Source organism: Lycium ferocissimum, chromosome 6 (genome assembly GCF_029784015.1).
Source record: "Lycium ferocissimum isolate CSIRO_LF1 chromosome 6, AGI_CSIRO_Lferr_CH_V1, whole genome shotgun sequence".
NCBI classification, from domain to species: Eukaryota; Viridiplantae; Streptophyta; class Magnoliopsida; order Solanales; family Solanaceae; genus Lycium; species Lycium ferocissimum.
This window is the reverse complement of record NC_081347.1, coordinates 34,018,567-34,040,396: the sequence shown is the minus strand read 5'-3', so window position 1 is coordinate 34,040,396 and position 21,830 is coordinate 34,018,567. Positions and strand designations below refer to the sequence as shown.

Below are 21,830 nucleotides of genomic sequence, written 5' to 3'. Positions count from 1 at the left end.
CTTTACATGATTTTCGCGCAACATCAATTAATGTTACTAAAACAATTCTTGAAGGATAATACCCCAGGTGTCACTAGCTAGGCAGATTCAAGGTAAGCTCTCCAAATTCTTAAGATGAGGTATGTTCAAATTTATGAAAGTACTGGCTTCTCTGATGCTTCCTTACTTAGTGAACTTTTGATATGAGCCTATTTTTTAATTTTTAGGAGAGACAATCTATGTTTTAATTATGTGACGACCCTCCCGGTCGCTATAGAAAATATAGAACCCTTTCAATGGTATAACGAGCTAATAGAAACTCAAATGTAGAAGTCTAAGAACTTAAAAACGTAGGAAATTAGACCTCCGTTGGGGATTTAGAGGCCACAGGTGAGTCTGTATGGTGTTTTTACATTAATATGCATATTTTGGTTGTGTTTGTGAGGCCTCGGATGAAGTTTTGTGTGGTAGAGTGGAAAATTGTGGAAATTAGCGGCGATTTGGGGTGTAGCGGCGAAACTCTCGCCGCTGCGGTCAGTCGGGATTTGGGGTGTTCGCTATGGCGGGCAGTGGACCGCTGTAGTGCTTGCCCTATTGTGGGACAAAGCTCGCCACAGCGGAGGGAAGTTTTAGTTAGGTCCGCTACAGCGGGCACTTGCCCGCTATAGCGAGACCACCGCAGCGATCGACGGGGACAGTAGCCGTGTTTTAAACACATAGTCCGAATTCTTTATTCATAAAACTCCAAAATAGTTTCCAAGGAGAACTTAGGTAAAAATTCTAAAGCTAGGGCAAGAATATCCTTAAGAGGTAAGTCTCAACCATTCCTTGCTTCATTACGCTTTCATCTCTAAGATTATCATCATTCTAATGGGTCCACAATGATGAATTGAGACTAGTAACCCTATAACTTAATAAACCTTTAATAGTTGGTGGGTTATGAATATTATTGTGTGATTATCTTCTAAAGGCTCGGATTATCACTTTCTAATCAAGAATTGAATCGTTAGAGGCATGAACTAAGTGAATTGAGGCTTAAGGTTTCATAAAGATGGTAGCTTGACCATAGAAACTGCTTGTAAGAGATAATTTGATTGAATAACCTTATAAGTTGATAGTTTATGGTTGCTAAGGCCAATGTTAGGATGATTTACACCTAGTAAGCATTCACCCGTTAGAAAAGGGTAAAGTGGAAGTGTGTTCATTGAATTGATATTGTTGACTAGAGTGATTGTGACTTATTTAGCATCTTAATTTCTAAGACTTTGAGCATTTCGAGGCATTACGAAAGGGGAAGGCTATAGCGGAGTAATTTGCATTATTCCAGCTCTACAGTTGAGGTAGGTTACGGTCTACTTGAGTTAGACTTTGATTAGTTGATTGTATGTGTTATGAGATTGATAGGAGAAAGCATGTCTAGTTTCGGGCATAATGTGTGGATGGAATTCCTATATGCTATTGATTGAGTGACAATGTGGGCTTATTGCCATTATTCGATGTATTTTGATCAATATTTTGATGACAATTGTGGTGAGAAGTTAATACGATCTTCTTGATGAAATTGAGATACTACTTGATAATCGATCATGGAAAGTGATGTGACAATGAATATTTATACTTGAAAAGGCACATTTGACCGGGGGTGAGGATGTGACCTAGATATGAAAAGGCATGTTTGACCGAGGGTAAGGATGTGACCTAGTTTATAGGCTCGTGGTCCGAGGTTCGTTCCGGAACAAGTGGTATATGGATACCATGGGTCCCCTATAGGTCATGGTTATTGGGCAAAGACACCTATTAGCATGTACGTACATGAGTGATCAGTGACTGAGTACGGGATAGTATTGTTGGGAGATTTATTTCATTTCTTGTTTCCGTTGACTTGATTTGTTAATATCATTGGTTGACTTGTTATTGGCTATTTGATTATGTGTTGTTGACTGGTCTGTCTATTTTATTGATTTTGTGATTCATGCATGATACTAGTCTTAGTCAGCCTATGATATCTACCGGTACATAGCGTTTGTACTGATACTACCTTGCTGCATTCTTTTGAGTGTAGATTGTGATCCAGCGACTGCTACCCGACCTCACATTTAGCGTTGAGGCTGTTTGCTTACAGATTAAGGGTGAGCTTCTATCCATGTCAGGCCGCCCGAAGATCTTCCTTATCTAATGTCTATTTCCATTCCAGACATTGATGTTTATTTATTTCAGACAGTATACGTTCCTTAGACATGTTTTTGGATTAGAATCCTTGTACGGTGATTTTTGAATTTTGGGATTATAATAGTTAGGACTTCCGCATTTACGATTATTGTTTATGGCATGACTACTTTTGATTAATCTTGTGTTTAAATTATTGTGAACTGATTGAATTGGTTTATAAAAATGGACTTAAATGAGTAGATGGTTAGGCGTATTGGTTCGCCCACTAGGAGATAGTGTGGGTGCCAGTCATGGGGGTTTGGGTCGTGACAGAGTTGGTATCAGAGCCTTAGGTTCATCTATCTCGTCATACAAGGACATGTCTTGTAGATTCTTGTGAATTGGTATGGAGACGTCTGTACTTATCTTCGGGAGGCTACCGGACACTAGGAAAATTCTCTTTTCTTTCTTTATTTCGTACTACTTGATTCCAATTGGTATCTGGATGATTCAAATTGGTATCTGACTATCCTTCATTCTCTCGCAGATGGCGAGAAGACGCGCAGCAGCAGCCAGAGACAGAGGTATAGGTAGACGAGCAGGTAGAAGGGCAGCACCGGTTGGGGGCAGAGTCCCAGCAGTTGACCCCGTGCCTCTAGTGGCTCTTAATAAGACCACGAGAGATGCAGCCACACCAGCTCAGCTAGTGGCAGTGCCAGCTCCGCCCGCTGGCGAAGAGCGCTCCGAGGTATACCGGACGCGATGGCTCGGTGCTGAACTGGTTACATGGGTTGGCACAAACCAGAGCGATACCGGTCGTTCCAGCAGATAAGGGTGCAGGGATAGCAGCCCCAGGTCCGGACAGAGTTCAGGCTCCGGGAGTTCAGTATGCCCCAGCCGTGGCTCCTCTCTTAGATGAACTTCCAGGTTTCGAGGCATTTTCGAGGCCAGTTGCAGGGCCGGTGATGACCGGTGAGGAGCATGATTTATTTTGGAGGTTCACTAAGATGAAGCCTCCGATTTTCTATGGTACTGAGTCAGAGGATGCGTACGAGTTCATTATAGATTGTCATGAGAGGCTCCATAAGCTGGGGCGGGGAACAAGTATGGTGTTGTGTTTGTGACTTTCCAGTTCTTGGGTGATGCCAAGTTGTGGTGGAGGGCATATGTGGAGTGCAGGCCAGCTGGGTTACCTCCGTTGACTTAGGTTCCATTCTATTCAGTGTTTCTAGAGAAGTATGTTCGGTGTACACTGAGGGACAGGAAGAAGGATGAGTTTGCTAATATTAATCAAGGGAACTCGTTTGTTGCCGTTTATGAGTTCCGTTTTCATTTCTTGTCCCGGTATGCTCTTGATTCTTTCCTGCGAGGAGGAGAGGATCAGGCATTTCGTGAAAGGATTGAACACTGGACTTCAGCTATCAACTCTTCAGCTTGTAGCCACTGGGGCTTCATTCCAGAAGGTAGTGGAGCATGTCCGTGTTGTTGAAGGGATTAGACAGGAGAGCTATGCAAAGCAGGTAGAGAAGAAGGCCCGAAAGGGTGGAAATTTCAGCAACTCCTTCTCTAGAGGTCAGAGTTCTCAGATGTATTCAGGGCGTCCGGTTCAGTCCACTATGCAGGTGTCTGCTAGGGGCCCATCAGGGGCCAATTTTCAAACTTCGAGTCAGCAAAGCAGCTACACCGCTTCATCAGCTTCTGTTCAGCGACGTAAGCTGGACCGTTCTTGTTACGAGTGTGGTGAGCCAGGGCATATTAGGAGGTTTTTCCCCAGACTCAAACAGGGTGGTCAGGGGGCTCAGTATCAGGCTCTTCGAGCTCTATTCGCACCAGATAGAGGAGGCAAGGATCGTGTACAGGCAGGATGGAGCGGCCACACCACGGGTAGGGGTGGCGCTCAGCCTAACCGAGGCGGTCCTCAGGCAGGCAGAGGTGGACAACAGCCCGGCAGGGGCAGGGCCTAGACTGGACAGGGTAATCACAATGGTTCACAGGCTACAGAAGGGCGCAGTCACTTGTACGCCTTCCCCGGTAGACCCGAGGCTGAAGCCGCCGATGACGTCATCACAGGTGCTATCTTAGTTTATGATCGGATGGCTTCTGTTTTATTTGATCGGGGTTCTACTTTTTCATACGTGTCTTCATATTTTGCTGTGGGTTTGGATATGATTTGTGATACTCTTGATGCCCTTATCCATGTATCTAATCCCATCGGGAATTCGGTGGTGGTAGATAGAGTCTATCCTTCTTACGCGATTACGTTTATAGGGGATAACACTTGGGCAGATTTAATGATCCTAGACATAGTAGACTTTGATGTCATCTTGGGCATGAGTTGGTTGTCCCCGCATTATGCAATTCTAGATTGTCACTCTAACACAGTTACCTTAGCTATGCTCGGGGTACCTAGACTCGAGTGGAAAGGTAACCTTAGTCCATATCCTTCATTCGTGCTAAGAAGCTAGTAGAGAAGGGTTGTTTAGCTTATTTGGCACATATCCGTGATACCAGGTCAGATACTTGACCTATCGTTTCAGTTCTAGTGATACGCGAGTTTGTGGATGTGTTTCCCGCAGACTTTTCAGGTATGTCGCCTGACCGTGACATTAACTTCCGAATTGATTTAGACCCAGGGACTCGTCCTATCTCTATTCCACCCGATAGGATGGCACCCGCAGAGTTAAGGAAATTGAAAGAGCAGTTGCAGGATCTCTTGAGTAAGGGATTTATTCGCCCGACCGCCTCTCCTTGGGATGCTCCAGTGTTGTTTGTTAAAAAAAAAGGACGAGTCTATGTGTATGTGTATTGATTAATGTCAGCCGAATAAGGTTATTATCCGAAACAAGTATCCCATCCCCCGTATTGATGATTTGTTTGATCAGCTACAGGGAGCTTTGGTGTTCTTTAAAATTGACTTGAGGTCAGGTTATCACCAGTTAAAGATCTGGGCATAAGATGTTCCTAAGACAGCTTTTATGTCACACCCCAACTTGATAGGGCATAATGGACACCCGACCCTTACTTAGGGCCGAGCAAACCCGTACGACTCTCGTGATACTCATAAACTTACTGGACTCTTAAATCATGAAATGAATGCATAATGAAAGCTTTTTCAAAGAACAACATGCTTTTCGTCTTTCTCAAATCAAGTAAAATCTGTAATCATATGAAATCTGTAACATAATGCATAATGATACATCGGCCTGAGGCCGCTTACAAGACCGACATGTTATACACGTGACTCTTCTCAAAGTCTCTAACATAAATCAAGATACCATAACATAGATACTCGACTCGGCGGCACTCTAAAGAAATGGAGCTCGCCAATCCAGCTGGAACATCTTCTACTAGTATCCTATACTCATCTGTGTACACCTGCGTGGCCTGAAACGCAGCCCCCGAAGGAAGGGGGTCAGTACAAAATATGTACTGAGTATATAAAGCATGAAATACAAAGAAACGGAGTCATAACCGAAGTAAGAAGTACAGAAAGTGAGTATAATAACCAGAATACCACAATGCTTGCATTTGAAACACAAATCAATAAAAAGTATGTAAAACAAGTATAATAACGTGTCACGCCAAAATGCTTACTCTTGAGATACAACCATGCATGTCAAAATTATGTATCATATTCGGCCCATTAGTGAGGGAACATAGTCGCCATGCCCGTCATTGGCGCCATAACACATCATATCATATATACACACACACACACACACACACACACACACACACATCATATATATAACACATCATACTTCGTAACACATCATACTTCGGAAGATAGATAGTGCGCACGATGATACAACCGGCCCGGGACCATTGCGAAAGATGTAACAAGGTCTTGCACGAGGTAGTGAGAAACCATATGCATACAAACCATCATTTCACACTCAATAGATAAGTAAGTAATCGACGCTCGGGGTTACCACGATAGTCATATTAAGTTCTTTCAAAGAGTGTTAGAACTACGTTAAAAAGAAAGTCTCGGGGACCATGGACAAGTATCAAACCAATCCGAGCCCGCCTATGAAAGTTACGGACTTATTCACTCTAGACTTTCTACGAACATATCGAAGCGATCCGAGCCCTTCGGTGAAAGTTAGAGACGTTATTCAACATAAAAAACCTTTTAGAAACAAAACTTTTTATGCAACATTTACTATCCAATCATACAAAAGACACAAGGACCATAGCTCGACTATATTAGGAATGCTAACATCAAGAAGTGAATAAGAATCATAGACATGCTCGGATCGTAAGAATAGAGTTACCCCAAGGCTCGTATCATATCATATCTTACTTACCTCTAAGACATGCCAAAAGAAAGAAAGGGTAAGCTTTACATACCTGTTCCATCTCTTATTAGCTACGCTTATTCGTCCAAGCTCGTAAGCCTACACTTAAAAGGATTCACACTAACGTTAGACTCTTTATTGCACACTTGTTCCAAATTTCAAATCAAACTACTCTATATTCTGTCGAAAATCGGGCAGCATCTCCCCTGTTTATATGCCTAGCCCAAAATTATAATTCAGCAACCAATCAACAACAACAATAATACCAACATCAACAACACTATTATTCATACCAACATATTCCATAAACGTCCCACACGACGTTTTTCAACATACAACAACAATATGCACTTTCTTCCATCCCAATCAAAGAGTATAATCTCATCAATACGCCAACCATGTTAGATACCATTTTTATATGCGTAAATCAGTCCATCCACATGGCCACAACACGTCCAAAATAGCCCATAAACACAACAACTACAATACAACACTCTATGACCTTTTCTCCATGACTAGTTTCATTTTTAAGGCTTGCTAGACCTTCAAATAAACTCAACATAAAAGATGGGATAAATAACATACCTTATGCTTGAAAAAAACTCAGCCACATCAACCTTTTCCAATACCAAGCTTAAGTAGAAGCAAGAACAATGGCCTTTCACGGACTAGTTTGGCGTAATCTTGTCAAATTCTTGATTTATCGGACTATAATATTTGGGAGATGTTTTGAGAGGCTTCTAGGACTCTTTGGAATGTTAATATGCTGAAAAAAATGGGCTGATGGGGTATTTATAGCCCCTCTAGGTCGGTTCCACCGACTTATTCATGTTAACCGATTTACTCCACTTGACCGACTCTCCAAATGTGGAATGCATATATATTTTCTTGGTGTTTTTCTAAATTCCAAACGTATAACATTTTTGCCCCTCCAAGTCTCACCCGAAAACGTTTCAAATCGTCCTTTTGGAGGGCTATGTCCATATTTGGCTTATGGGTCCTTCTTAGGACTTGCTCAACTTTCCATGTACTACTTGTATCACTTTTAATATATCCTTTACAAAATCCCGACATGTGGGCCCCACCTTAACTCATGGTTTCGAGGGCTATCATCGAGTGATCATGTTAACCGATTTACTCCATACACTCTCCAAATGTCATATATATGTTCTTATGCGCGAAATTTCATCCAAATTGTAACATCCTTCCCCCTTTAGAAATTTTCATGTAACATCCTTCCCCCCTTAGAAACGAATGTTAAACTAGTCTTACAGGGTCTTATAGGCACTTTGGGGGAGTTCCTTTTATAGCTACCACATACAGTTTATTTATCAACCAACATAACCACTCTAGGAATTTAGATTACCTGTAGGCATAGGAAATAAGTAGGGATACTTATTCTTCATCTCTTCTTCGGCTTCCCAGGTCATCTCCTCCCTGTTATTGTTCCGCCACAATACCTTAACGGAAGTCACGTTTTTAATACGCAACTTTCTCGCCTGACGATCCGGTATGGCTATAGGTTGCTCCTCGTAGGATAACTCTTCATGGGTGACACTTTCAGAAATACCCAATCGCCAATCTAGAACTCTAAGTGTCATTGTCGATCACCTGCACATGTTTTCTGTTGACTCTGAGCTGCTAATAACTGTTAAACCAAAATTTCTCGTACTAAACCTTGCCCCACTTTCCTTCAAAGCCTCGGAAGCTTAATCCCTTAGTTCACTGGTCCTCCCAATCCTCCTATGACCCGCGACGCGAACTTGGACTCTTATAATCGTAACACAAGTACCTACGATCTTGCATCTTCTCGACAATAACTCCAATGTCTGTAATCAGCTTTTTTCACTTTTTTTTTGCCCTCATGTACACGGTCGAAATTGTCTAGCACCTCGCTCTTGTTTTGTCTCAAGCAAAAGGTAGTCTTGACATGGTGTGCCTTGACTATTTATTATCCCGTAAGTATTTCTCTTTTTCTCTTTCCTTGTTTGCTTGCTAGTAACCTACTACTTTTATCGTACACGTTTTTCTCGCGCTTATCCCTTCGGTACCTTCTCGCCTACTCTTTTTAATGTTTGTCGGCCTTAGATATGCACCGCACCGACTCTTTATAGTTCATCGGGCGGTGTTCATCGACCGCACATCCTTGTCACTATCTCTCCTACTCTTACACTGTAAGTGTTTATTCAACATGACTTTATCGCTAGTGGGCATAATGGTTGTGTTCGTTAAGATATTCCTCCTAGTTCCTTTCCAAGACCACTTCCATCGATCCCAAGTACGTATATACATAATGGTTATTCACCCTTTACTATCCTTCACAGCATAGTTACACTTATGGCAATTCATAACCCGAGTTCAATTAAATTTGTAACTTGCCACCCACTTTCCAATGTCATGTCATTCAGGATCTCTACGATTAATTCTCAGCACTATCTCAATTGTCATCTTGACTTCTACCCCTTTATTGCTGGCTTTTAGATCTTACTAACTTGTCTGAGCAAGGAATCTTACCTGTAGCCCAAGCATCCGTATCAAATATATTGTAGTGTTGATTGTCTCCATCTTGCACTTACATCTCTCGTACTCGCTTCCCCCCTTAAGGGTGTACTTATACTATTACCCAATTATAATTTGCCCTATGTCCGTATTTCCGATCTCAATTAGGCGGCACTTTGATTCCGACATTTTGATCCCCTTACCTTCCACCTACTCACTTTCTTTCTTTTCCAGATATCATTATATTAGCACTTTCCCAGCTTGACCTGTAGTGAAAACAGCATCAGCTTGCCTTGTAACATTTGTGCCATTTATACATTTTTTTTTCTCACTTGAACTTCGTTACCCTGTCCGATTAATGCCTTCCATATACCGCCACGTTGGTTGCCGGAATACACATATCCGCTGATATAGCCAGGTACGGGATATCATGTGCATACCTATATACCTACCTAATTGCTACTATCTTGCTTACAAATACTTCCAAATGCTATTCAACTTGCCCTGCTTCCAAAGCCGTAATGCACCTTCTTTCTCTTCACTGGTTCGGTCTGCCTCGTCCTATGTGACCTCTTGAGGGTTCCGCCCACTTTATATACTCTAATTTCCCTTAGGCCACTCTATCTTCCCCCTTGGTTCTCCTGTGCCTGACTTTATAGGATTTTTAGTACACTTCCCAGGGGGTCACCCATCCTAAAATTTCTCTCATTCCAGCACGCTTAACCTTGGAACTCTGATGAAATACGATGCTTTAATACTAGTATGATAGCGTCCACCTCACCGCATGACCTTCATCACATAATCCGGAGTAAGTTGAAGTCTTAACAGATTTCGAAACGTTCTCATAACACATCTCCCTCCGAATTAGAAAGGGTCTCTTACTCTTCTGACTCCGCAATTACTATTTTAGCCCTTTTTCAATCCTCAATATTCACTTTTCACCTATGGATATGACTACTTCCCGTCCTAGACTTCCAGATTCCCAAAGGTGATGAACACACTTTGATCGCCGTTACTTATAAATACTTGGTTATCGGCCTTTGGATTTCTGCTCTCATTTTACCTCGTTCCTCATCCTTTCTATAACCGAGTCTTTCACAGTCCCATCACTATAGTACTCGTATCCTTAGCTACACATGTCATGATCTATTACTACACTGTTATCTCGCTTTCTTCTTATTTCCTTCTTCCAATTACCCTTTATTTTCTTACACTCGCTATCATTTCCGTTATTATATAACCCTTATTCCAAACTTCCCCTACAGAACTTGATAAGCCTTCCTTATTCGTTCTATAGCTCGCTTTTCCGTTTCACACTTGCCTTTATATCCTAGCTACATAGATCACATCATAGCTTTGGCCACCTTCTCACTCGCTTTACTTATTTTTATAACAATCCCCATTATATTCACATTATATCTTATTCGTAATCAATCCTATAATATAACACTTCTTAACCCTTTACCCTTTCTAGTCCACTTTATCCTTAATATCTCACAAGCTGTCTTATCAATACATTCATATCCATCACAATTCTTTTCCTCTGTACTCTTGTCTTAATCATACTATTACTTCTTTTAACTATAAGCTCGTCATAATTCATCCCTGCTTATCAATTCAGTCAGTACCTTAAATAACACTCCATCAAGATTTACCAGCCCTTTTCTAAATCATCTCTTAGGATTACAAGCCCTCTCCAAATTCTTTTTACCATATCGATATCGACCTTCTAATTATTATTATCCTCAATTCAGAGAATTAACTTCTTTCTCGATGTCAGCCGTACTCGTAGCTTAGTCAAATCTTATCATTACTATTGGCACGACCTTTCAAGACATATTACAAACCTATATCTCATTCTCTCTTTATTTCTAGGAAAATTTTTGCAGAGTTTCCTCTGTAATTGTTACTATCTCAAAACCCGCACGCAGAAATACCAACAATGCCTCACGGCCAACATATGTATATATATATCATATCATATCACAACACACAGGGCTCGCAATATCAACAACAAGATTTAAAAATGAACATACCTCGTATGCCCAACTCAAACGGCACCTGTTACACTTTCTTATTTACTTTCCCTTTTAATCTTCAGCTTGTATTTCAATCGTACTTCAATATCTTACCCGACATGTATCTTTCATACCTTTGCTTACCTGCATGCTTTGTAACTTCCAATATCGCTAGTCACCTTCTTCTGTCGATGCCATTCTTCTGCTGAAATCAAAGGTTAGTATAAGGAATCTCATTCCCTATGACTTGGCTCTATGGCACGATCTCAGATGTGAAAGAAGAGTAACCACCCTAGATGCCCCGTAGCCTCCAGTTTATAAATGTGGCGCGCTTCACACCATAAACAGGACTCTACTGGACACGACTTTGCGACAACCCCTAGGACGAACCGCTCGATACCAATTTGTCACACCCCAACTTTTGATAGGGCATGATGGGCACCCGACCCTTACTTAGGCCGAGCGAACCCGCCGATCCTCGTGATACTCATAATCTTACTGGACTCTTAAATCATGAAATGAATGCATAATGAAAGCTTTTTCAAAGAACAACATGCTTTTCGTCTTTCTCAAATCAAGTAAAATCTGTAATCATATGAAATCTATAACATAATGCATAATGATACATCGGCTTACAGAGCCGCTTACAAAACTGACATGTTATATACGTGACTCGTTCGCAAAGTCTCTAACATAAATCAAGATACCATAACATAGATACTCGACTCGGCGACTCCGAAAGGAAATGGAGCTCGCCAATCCACCGGAACATCTTCTACTCACTATGTATACACCGCGTGGCATGAAACGCAGCCCCCGAAGAAAGGGGGTCGGATGAATATGTACCGAGTATGTAAAGCATGAAATACAGCAAATGGAGTCATAACCGAAGTAAGAAGTAGAAAATAAAGTGAGCATAATCATACCACAATGCTTGCATTTGAAACACAAATAAATAATCAGATGTACAGAAAACAACTATAATAACGTGTCCCGCCAAAATGCTTACTCGAAATAAAATAATCATATACAAAATATATATATCATATTCCGGCCCATAGTGAGGGACTCGAATGAAGTCATCATATGCCATCCGTCCGCCATCCCCATATCATCATAACATCATATATATATATATATATATATATATATATATATATATATATATATATATATATATATATATATACATCATACTTCGTGAACACATCATGAACATAGCATGGAATGTGCACGTACGATGTCATAACCGGCCCGGACTCGGCGAAAGATGTAATATTGAGGCACGAGCGAGTAGTGAGAAACCATATGCATAAAAATCATTTTAAGACTCAATAGATAATAGACAAATCAAGTAGTATCAATCAACATGAGAAATCAATGCGCAAGTACCAACGATAGTCATGATAAATCTTCTAAAAGACTACGTTAAAAAGAATCTACGAGGAAAGTCACCACGGACATGCATCAAACCAATCCGAGCCCGCCATGAAAGTTATGGGCATTATTCACTCTAGGACTTTCTACGAACATATCGAAGCGATCCGAGCCCTTCGGTGAAAGTTAGAGACGTTATTCAACATAAAAAAACCTTTTAGAAACAAAACTTTTTATGCAACCTTTGAAATCCAATCATACAAAAGACACAAGGACCATAGCTCGACTATATTAGGAATGCTAACATCAAGAAGTGAATAAGAATCGTAGACATGCTCGGATCGTAAGAATAGAGTTACCCCAAGGCTCGTATCATATCATATCTTACTTACCTCTAAGACATGCCAAAAGAAAGAAAGGGTAAGCTTTACATACCTATTCCACCTCTTATTAGCTACGCTTATTCGTCCAAGCTCGTAAGCCTACACTTAAAAGGATTCACACTAACGTTAGACTATTTATTGCACACTTGTTCCAAATTTCAAATCAAACTACTTATATTCTCGCCGAAAATCGGGCAGATCTCCCCCTCGTTTATATGCCTAGCCCAAAATTACAATTCAAAGAACCAATCAAACAACAACAATAATACCAACATCAACAACACTATTATTCATACCAATATATTCCATAAACGTCCCACACGACGTTTTTCAACATACAACAACAATATGCACTTTCTTCCATCCCAATCAGGGAGTATAATCTCATCAATACGCCAACCATGTTAGATACCATTTTTATATGCGTAAATCAGTCCATCCACACGGCCACAACACATCCAAAACAGCCCATAAACACAACAACTACAATACAACACTCTATGACCTTTTCTCCATGACTAGTTTCATTTTTAAGGCTTGCTAGACCTTCAAATAAACTCAACATAAAAGATGGGATAAATAACATACCTTATGCTTGAAAAAAACTCAGCCACATCAACCTTTTCCAATACCAAGCTTAAGTAGAAGCAAGAACAATCGCCTTTCACGGACTAGTTTGGTGTAATCTTGTCAAATTCTTGATTTATCGGACTATAATATTTGGGAGATGTTTTGAGAGGCTTCTAGGACTCTTTGGAATGTTAATATGCTGAAAAAAGGGGCTGATGGGGTATTTATAGCCCCCTAGGTCGGTTCCACCGACTTATTCATATGGGGCCCGCGGAACCATTTGGCAGCTTGGGGTCTTGCTCTTAAAATGGCCATAACTCTTGATTCTGACATCGTGTGAGGGCCCACAACCTATGGTTGGAAATCTATTTCAATTATCTACAACTTTTATTCTTGGTGTTTTTCCAAATTCCAAACTTATAATGCCGTTTTTGCCCCTCCAAGTCAGATCACCCGAAAACGATTCCTTAAATCGTCCTTTTGGAGGGCTTATGTCCATATTTGGCTTATAGGTCCTTCTTAGGACTTGCTCAACTTTCCATGTACTACTTGTATCACTTTTAATATATCCTTTACAAAATCCCGACATGTGGGCCCCACCTTAACTCATGGTTTCGAGGGCTATCATCGAGTGATCATGTTAACCGATTTACTCCATACACTCTCCAAATGTCATATATATGTTCTTATGATCGATAAAAATAATCTTCATCCATAATCCTTATGTAACTCGCTTCTCCCCGAGCTCATACTAAGCCGTCCACGCTTGATAATGCGAAATTTTCTAAGGTGTAACATTTTAGGACCAGGTATGAACACTATGTGTTTTTGGTTATGTATTTTGGGCTTACTAATGCCCAAGCTGCGTTCATGGATCTGATGAACAATGTTTTTAAGCCCTATTTAGATTATTTTTTTATAGTGTTCATCGATGATATCCTGGTATATTTTAGAAGTAAGGAGAAGCATGAGAAACATTTGAGGACTGCTCTTCGGGTATTGCGGGAGGAGAAGTTGTATGCTAAGTTCTCCAAGTGTGAAATTTGGTTGTCTTATGTGTCCTTCTTGGGACATGTAATTTCGAAGGAGGGTATTATGGTAGATCCGTCGAAAATATAGGCAGTCAGGGAATGAGCTAGGCCGACGTCAGTAATCAAAATTCGTAGTTTCGTGGGTCTGGCTAGCTATTATCGTCGGTTTGTGAAGGGGTTTGCTTATATTGCTTCTCATTTGACCCGTTTGACTCAGAAAGAGGTACCGTTTCAGTGGTCCGACGAGTGTGAGGAGAGCTTTCAAAAGCTTAAGACCTTGTTGACAACAACTCCTATTCTAGCATTGCTCGTGGAGGAAATAATTTTATTATTTATTGTGATGCTTTACGCTCTGGTTTGGGTGCTGTTTTGATGTAGGAAAAGAAGGTGATTGCGTACGCTTCTAGACAGCTGAAAGCGCATGAGAAGAACTATCTTACTCATAACTTGGAGTTGGCAGCAGTGGTGTTTGCACTGAAAATCTGGAGGCAGTGTCCATTATAAGGTGTACGCTGATCATCGCAGCTTACAGCATATGTTCACTCAGAGGGATCTGAACTCTAGGCAGCGGTGATGGATGGAGTTGCTAAAAGATTATGATATCACTATTCTATACATCCTGGTACGGCGAATGTGGTGGCCGACACATTGAGTAGGAAGTCAGTTAGTATGGAGGGTCTAGCTCGTTTGATCTCTTCGGAGCGTCCGTTAGCTAGAGAGGTTCAGACTCTGGCTAACGGTTTCATAAGGCTGGACATGTCTAGCATGGGTAGAGTATTGGATTGTGTTGACGCTAGGTCATCATTTCTAGAGCATATTAAGGCTAAACAATTTGAGGATGCTATGTTTTGTAAAATTTGTGATCAGGTGTTGCATGGTGAGGCCAAGGAGGCCGTGATCGATGAAAAGGGGGTGTTACGGATTAAGGGGTGAGTTTGCGTGCCACGTGTGGGTAATTTGATCAATACTATTCTAGCAGAGGCTCACAGTTTGAGGTATTCCATTCATCCTGGCGCTAATAAGATGTATCGAGATCTGAGACAGCATTACTGGTGGGCTAGGATGAAGCGTGACATAGTGGAATTTGTTGCTCAGTATTTGAACTGCCAACAGGTGAAGTATGAACATCAGAAACCTGGGGGTACACTTCAGAGGATGCCCATTCCTGAGTGGAAGTGGAAAAGAATAGCAATGGATTTCGTGGTTGGTCTTCCAAAGACGTCGGGAAAGTTTGATTCCATATGGGTTATCGTTGACAGGTTGACTAAGTCTGCTCATTTTATTCTGATCCAGGTAACGTATAATGCAGAGAATTTAGCCAAGTTGTACATCAGGGAGGTGGTTCGATTGCATGGGGTTCCGGTTTCCATCATCTCTGATAGGGGCACGACGTTTGCATCTCGATTTTGGAAGCATTTGCATGAGGAATTAGGTACTAGGTTGGACCTTAGTACAGCTTTCTACCCTCAGACTGACGGGCAGTCCGAGCGGACTATTCAGGTTCTTGAGGATATGCTTCGAGCTTGTATGATAGATTTTGGTGGTCACTGGGATTAGTTCTTACTATTGGCAGAGTTCGCATACAACAATAGCTACCACTCAAGTATCGACATGGCTCCATTTGAGGCTTTGTATGGGAGGAGGTGTAGGTCTCCTATTGGTTGGTTCGAAGTGAGAACTTGGAGTACGGACTTTCTGAGAGAGTCATTAGAGAAGGTGAAGGTGATTCAAGCTAAGCTTGTGGCAGCACAGAGTAGGCAAAAGAAGTATGCGGACCGAAAGGTCCGAGATCTTGAGTTTATGGACGGAGAGCAAGTTTTGTTAAAAGTTTCACCCATGAAGGGTGTGATGAGGTTTGGAAAGAGAGGCAAGCTCAGCCCCGAGATTCATTGGGCCATTTGAGGTTCTCAAATGTGTGGGGGAGGTAGCTTATAAGTTGGCTTTACCTCTGGGCTTATCAGGCATTCATCCAGTATTTAACGTTTCGATGTTGAAGAAGTATCATGGCCATGGTTCGTACATAATTCGTTGGGATTCAGTTTTACTAGATGAGAACTTGACGTATGAGAAAGAGCCTATTGATATCTTAGATAGAGACGTTTGTAAGTTGAAGTCGAAGGAAATAGCCTCCGCGAAAGTTCAGTGGAAGAATCGCCCAGTTGAGGAAGCAACTTGGGAAATAGAATCAGATATGTATAGCAAGTATCCTTAGCTTTTCGCCGAAACAGGTACTTTTTCCTAGATTCCTCATCCTTTTTCGTTCGGGGACGAACGGTGTTTTAATTGGCATCTGATGTAAAGACCCTCCCAGTCGTTATGGAAAATCTAGGATCACCCTACCAAATAGAACCCTTTCAATGGTAGAACGAGCTAATAGAAACTTAAATGTAGAAGTCTAATAACTGAAAACTTGTCTTATTGTGATTATTGTTTGATTTTATTGAGTCCATGGGGGGGTGACGTAGGAAATTAGACCTCCGTTAGGGATTTCGAGGCCACGGGTGAGTCCGAATGGTGTTTTTACAATAATGTGCGTGTTTTGGTTATGTTTGTGAGGCCTCGGATGAAGTGTTGTGTGGTAGAGTGAAAAACTGTGAAAATTAGTGAGCTCACTGGTTCAGTAGAACTGCTATAGCGGATGAGGCACAGCTGCGGCGGGACAGCTGTAGTAGCGGAAATTTCGCTGCTGCGGTCAGTCGGGATTTAGGGTGTCTGTTATAGTGGGCAGTGGACCGTTGTAGCGCTTGCGCTATCGTGGGACGAGGCTCGCCACAGTGGAGGGAAGTTTTAATTAGGTCCGCTACAGCGGGCACTTGCCCACTATAGCGAGACCGCCACAACGGTCGACGGGGACAGTAGCCGTGTTTTAAACACTTAGTCTGAATTCTTTATTCATAAAACTCCAAAACAGTTTTCAAGGAGCACTTGAGGAGAAATTTTAAAGCTAGGGAAAGAATATCCTTGAGAGGTAAGTCTCAACCATTCCTTCCTTCATTACGCTTTCATCTCTAAGATATCATCATTCTAATAGGTCCACAATCGTGAATTGAGACTAGTAACCCTAGAACTCAATAAACCTTTAATAGTTGGTGGGTTATGAATATTATTGTGTAATCATCTTCTAAAGTCTTGGGTTATCACTTTCTAATTAAGAATTGAATCGTTAGAGGCATGAACTAAGTGAATTGAGGCTTAAGATTTCATAAAGATGGTAGCTTGACCATAGAAACTGCTTGTAAGAGATAATTTGATTGAATAACCTTATAAGTCCATAGTTTATGGTTGCTAAGGCCAATGTTAGGATGATTTACACCTAGTAAGCATTCACCCGTTAGAAAAGGGTAAAGTGAAAGGGTGTTCATTGAATTGATATTGTTGACTAGAGTGTTTGAGATTTATTTAGCATCTTAATTGCTAGACTTTGAGCGTTCCGAGTACGGAAGGGAAAGGCTATAAACGGAGAGTAACTGCATTGTTCCTTTACTAGGTTGAGGGCTAGGTTACGGTCTACTTGAGTTAGACTTTGATTGTATGTGTTATGAGATTGATAGGAGAAAGCATGTCTAGTCTTCATGCATAATGTGTGGTTGGAATTCCTATATGCTATCGATTGAGTGACAATGTGGGCTTATTGCCATTATTCGATGTATTGTGATTTATATTTTGATGACAATTGGATTGAGAAGTTAATATGATCTTCTTGATGAAATTGAGACACTACTTGATAATCGATCATGGAAAGTGATATGACAATGAAATTTATACATGAAAAGGCACATTTGACTGGTGGTGAGGATGTGACCTAGATATGAAAAGGCACATTTGATCGGGAGTGAGAATGTGACCTAGTTTATAGGCTCGTGGTCCGAGGTTCGTTCCAGAATGAGTGGTACATGGACACCATGGGTCCCCTGCAGGTCATGGCTATTGGGCAAAGACACCAATTAGCATGTATGTACATGAGTGATCAGTGACTGAGTAAGGGAGAATATTGTTGGGAGGTTTATTTCATTTCTTGTTTCCGTTGACTTGATTTGTTAATATCATTGATTGACTTGGTGTTGGCTATTTGATTATGTGTTGTTGACTGGTCTGTCTATTTTATTGATTTTGTGATTCATGCATGATACTAATCTTAGTCGGCCTATGATATCTACCGGTACATAGTGTTTGTATTGATACTACCTTGCTGCATTCTTTTGAGTGCAGATTGTGATCTAGAGACTGCTACCCGACCTCATATTTAGCATTGAGGTTGTTTGCTGACTGATTGAGGGTGAGTTTCTATTCATGCCAGGCCGCCCGAAGATCTTCCTTATCTAATGTCTATTTCCATTCCAGACATTGATGTTTATTTATATCAGACAAAGATACGTTCCTTAGACATGTTTTTGGATTAGAGTCCTTGTACGGATACTTTCGAATTTTGGGATTGTAATAGTTAGGACTTTCGCATTTACGATTATTGTTTATGGCATGACTACCTTTGATTAATCTTGTGTTTAAATTGTTATGAACTAATTGAATTGGTTAATAAAAATGGACTTGAATGAGTAGATGGTTAGGCGTATTGGTTCGCTCACTAGGAGATAGTATGGGTGCCAGTCATGGCGGGTTGGGTCGTGAGAAACTATAAAACTAAATTATCACTGGTTGGTTAGTATTAGACTGACCTTCGGATGAGTGCTATATTTTTAATTTATTCAGCTTGTCTAAAGCTTTAAGGGTGAGATTCTCCTCTAAGGAAAGGAGTGAAGTAGCATTTTAGCTTTAAAGTTCGTAGGCCTGATTTTGGAGACCTTTTCTCTTTAATTTTGCTGTATATTGGAACACTTCTAAGTGACTTTTTTCATAAATTTTATTTCCAGTGCTTAGTTGTTTGTGCCTTGAGTTCATTTCAATTGTGAAGAAAGTTAGAAATAGGTTTGATGTTGCTTTGCTAATGGCGAGGCCAGGATGGGTTTATTCATCAAGAAGTTCAAGTTAATCTTTAGGTTTGATTGGTTTATTAATTAGATCTCTATTCTAATCAATCTATTCGTTTGCTTGAGTTATCTTTTCTCCTTTGTTTGATGCATATTTGCATTTTCCTATAAAAGCCATAATATTTATTCCTTATTATTTTTCTGCAACAGCATTTCTAAATTAGCTTTAAGTAGAGAAAGGAACTGCCGCTTTGTTACTGAATTTCATGTCTAACACTAACCAATTTGTATGCATTACATAATGAATTTGAAATGAAAAAGGAATATTCACATTTTACTTTATCACTGTAGGAAACACAATACAAAGAGGAAGTTTTAAAGTGGAGTATGAATTTTTCAAAAAATTCTTGGAGTATGTGCATAAACGAGCGCAGGTTTCCCTAACAATGAGGTTACTGGGCGATTGTTTTTTTTTTTTACAATAAAGAATCTTAATGTACCCTAATTTCCTTCTGTCCATGAGGTTAAGCCGGAAAGCATTTGTGGCATGCAAGTAATCTATCTTCATCTGTTGGCAATATTTTTGTAATATATTAAAGGATCAAACTGTGAACCATTTACAAATAGAGACAACTCTGACATATAGAGTATGTCTTTCTAGGTAATATAGGTCTTCTACAAACACAGATAATCAAGTTATAGTTGCCAAGATAACTCAAGAGAGAGAAAAATTAATGGAAGAGATTCCATTTTCAATTAAAAATAGGAATTGGGTAATACTGGAAATAGATGGAAAAGGTATGTTCACTTAAAATAGGGAATAGAGAGAATTGGAGAAAGATGGAGGAGGTACTTCTCACAGGATACTCTTATGCCAACTGTATGAGAAGACAAGATGTTTATTTATGTTACGAGGGTGAAACTTGTTAAGAATATTTTGATGCGTAAAGGTTAAGTAGTCTTTGCATACAAAAGGGGCTATAAAGAAGTTTAGATGCTCCTTATAACTTACTATTTTCATTTACGTCTTTAGTGCTTCATATTTGTTGTCCACACATTACGACTATTTTGCTATAAAGAAGTTTAGATTATGTCGTGACTTACTATTTCCTTTACCTCTTCAGTGTCCATATTTTTTTATTTGTTGTCCACTCACCTCCCTCATTTTGAGTTTTTTTTGCAACGAAACTAGTTTTAAAGATAAAACCTATCTAATATTCCAAAATTGTACTTTTGTGGCATTAATTATTAATACTGAATTTCAGTACAAAAATCTTTAATTTACATATCTATATCTATATATATAATAAAGCTAGGCATACACAAGGTGATATGGCACCTCTCTGTGGCCACCAATAGTATTTATCTCTTCTTTAATTGTTATATATCTATTTGATTGTCATTGTGTATATATTTCTTGTCACGACCCGACTAGGGCCATGACAGGTACCCGGGGCTAACCACCGAGCACCACTCATTCTATTACTTATCCTGCGTTAATTCATGATTCTTATGCTCATAATCATAGAAAACTATTTTCATTTGAAACATATTCACTTTATATACATAAGCCCTTCGGCTATCAAAATAATATATATACATATGAAGAGCAACAAAAGGAGACCATACTACCCACAACTATGCATCTACGAGCCTCTACTGGAGTGCTAGACATAGGGACGGGACAGGAACCCGTCATGCCCAAAACATATATATATATACATATATACCAAAAGAATAAATCAATGGCACCTCCGGAACAATGGAGTCTTGTCGGGGTATAAAAGCTCCTACAAGTACGATCACCTTCCTGTCTACCTGTGGGCATGAACACAGCATCCAAGAAAACGGATGTTAATACGAACATTGTACTGAGTATGTAAGGCATAAATATTAATGATACATCAATGAAACAAGAAAGCATCAAATGAGGAGCAATCTGTAACTGACTGTCAATTACAAAAGAAATAATGCATGCTGGCTTACTTCATAATCATTATCATATCATGTATGCATATATGTATAAGCTGCCAGACCATATAGGTATGGTGTGATAATCATTAGCCTGCGTCCAGGCCTCCCGCGTCTGGGGTACTCTCTCATGCCGTCCACTAATGGTGTCTGCCCATGCCATTTAGACATGGTGTATACGCTGCCCGCCTTAGCGGTGTCTGCCCGGCCATATAGGCGCGGTGTAATATCATCATCATATACTCATCATAATGTACTCATCATAATATACTCATCATAATGCATGCATGGAAACTCAAGGACAACTATACTTTATCGAGGTGACATAAGGTCGTGAACCCCCGATTCCATTATGGAGCATTTTTAAGCATTCTGCCTCACCTTGAAGGAATTAGCATATAAGGTGAGTGTATATAATAAACGACATTAATGGATTATAGATAGCATCATTAGCCTTATAGGAACATCATATCATAGACTCTAGAATCTTTAGACTTAAGCTCATCATCATCATTATCGTATTCGTAATGTATCTCTTATCTCATATGACTATTCATAAACATAGACACTTAGTTTTCGGAATATAGGAAATTCATGGAGAAGGAGGAAAATCATGCCATAAGATTAA

The 21,830-nt window shown here is 40.2% G+C and overlaps 1 pseudogene; it reads left to right on the top strand.

Annotated features, from left to right (window-relative positions):
* The first annotated feature begins 2,674 nt into the window (after positions 1-2,674).
* Positions 2,675-21,830, top strand: part of LOC132061286 (uncharacterized) — a 31,277-nt pseudogene continuing 12,121 nt past the window's right edge.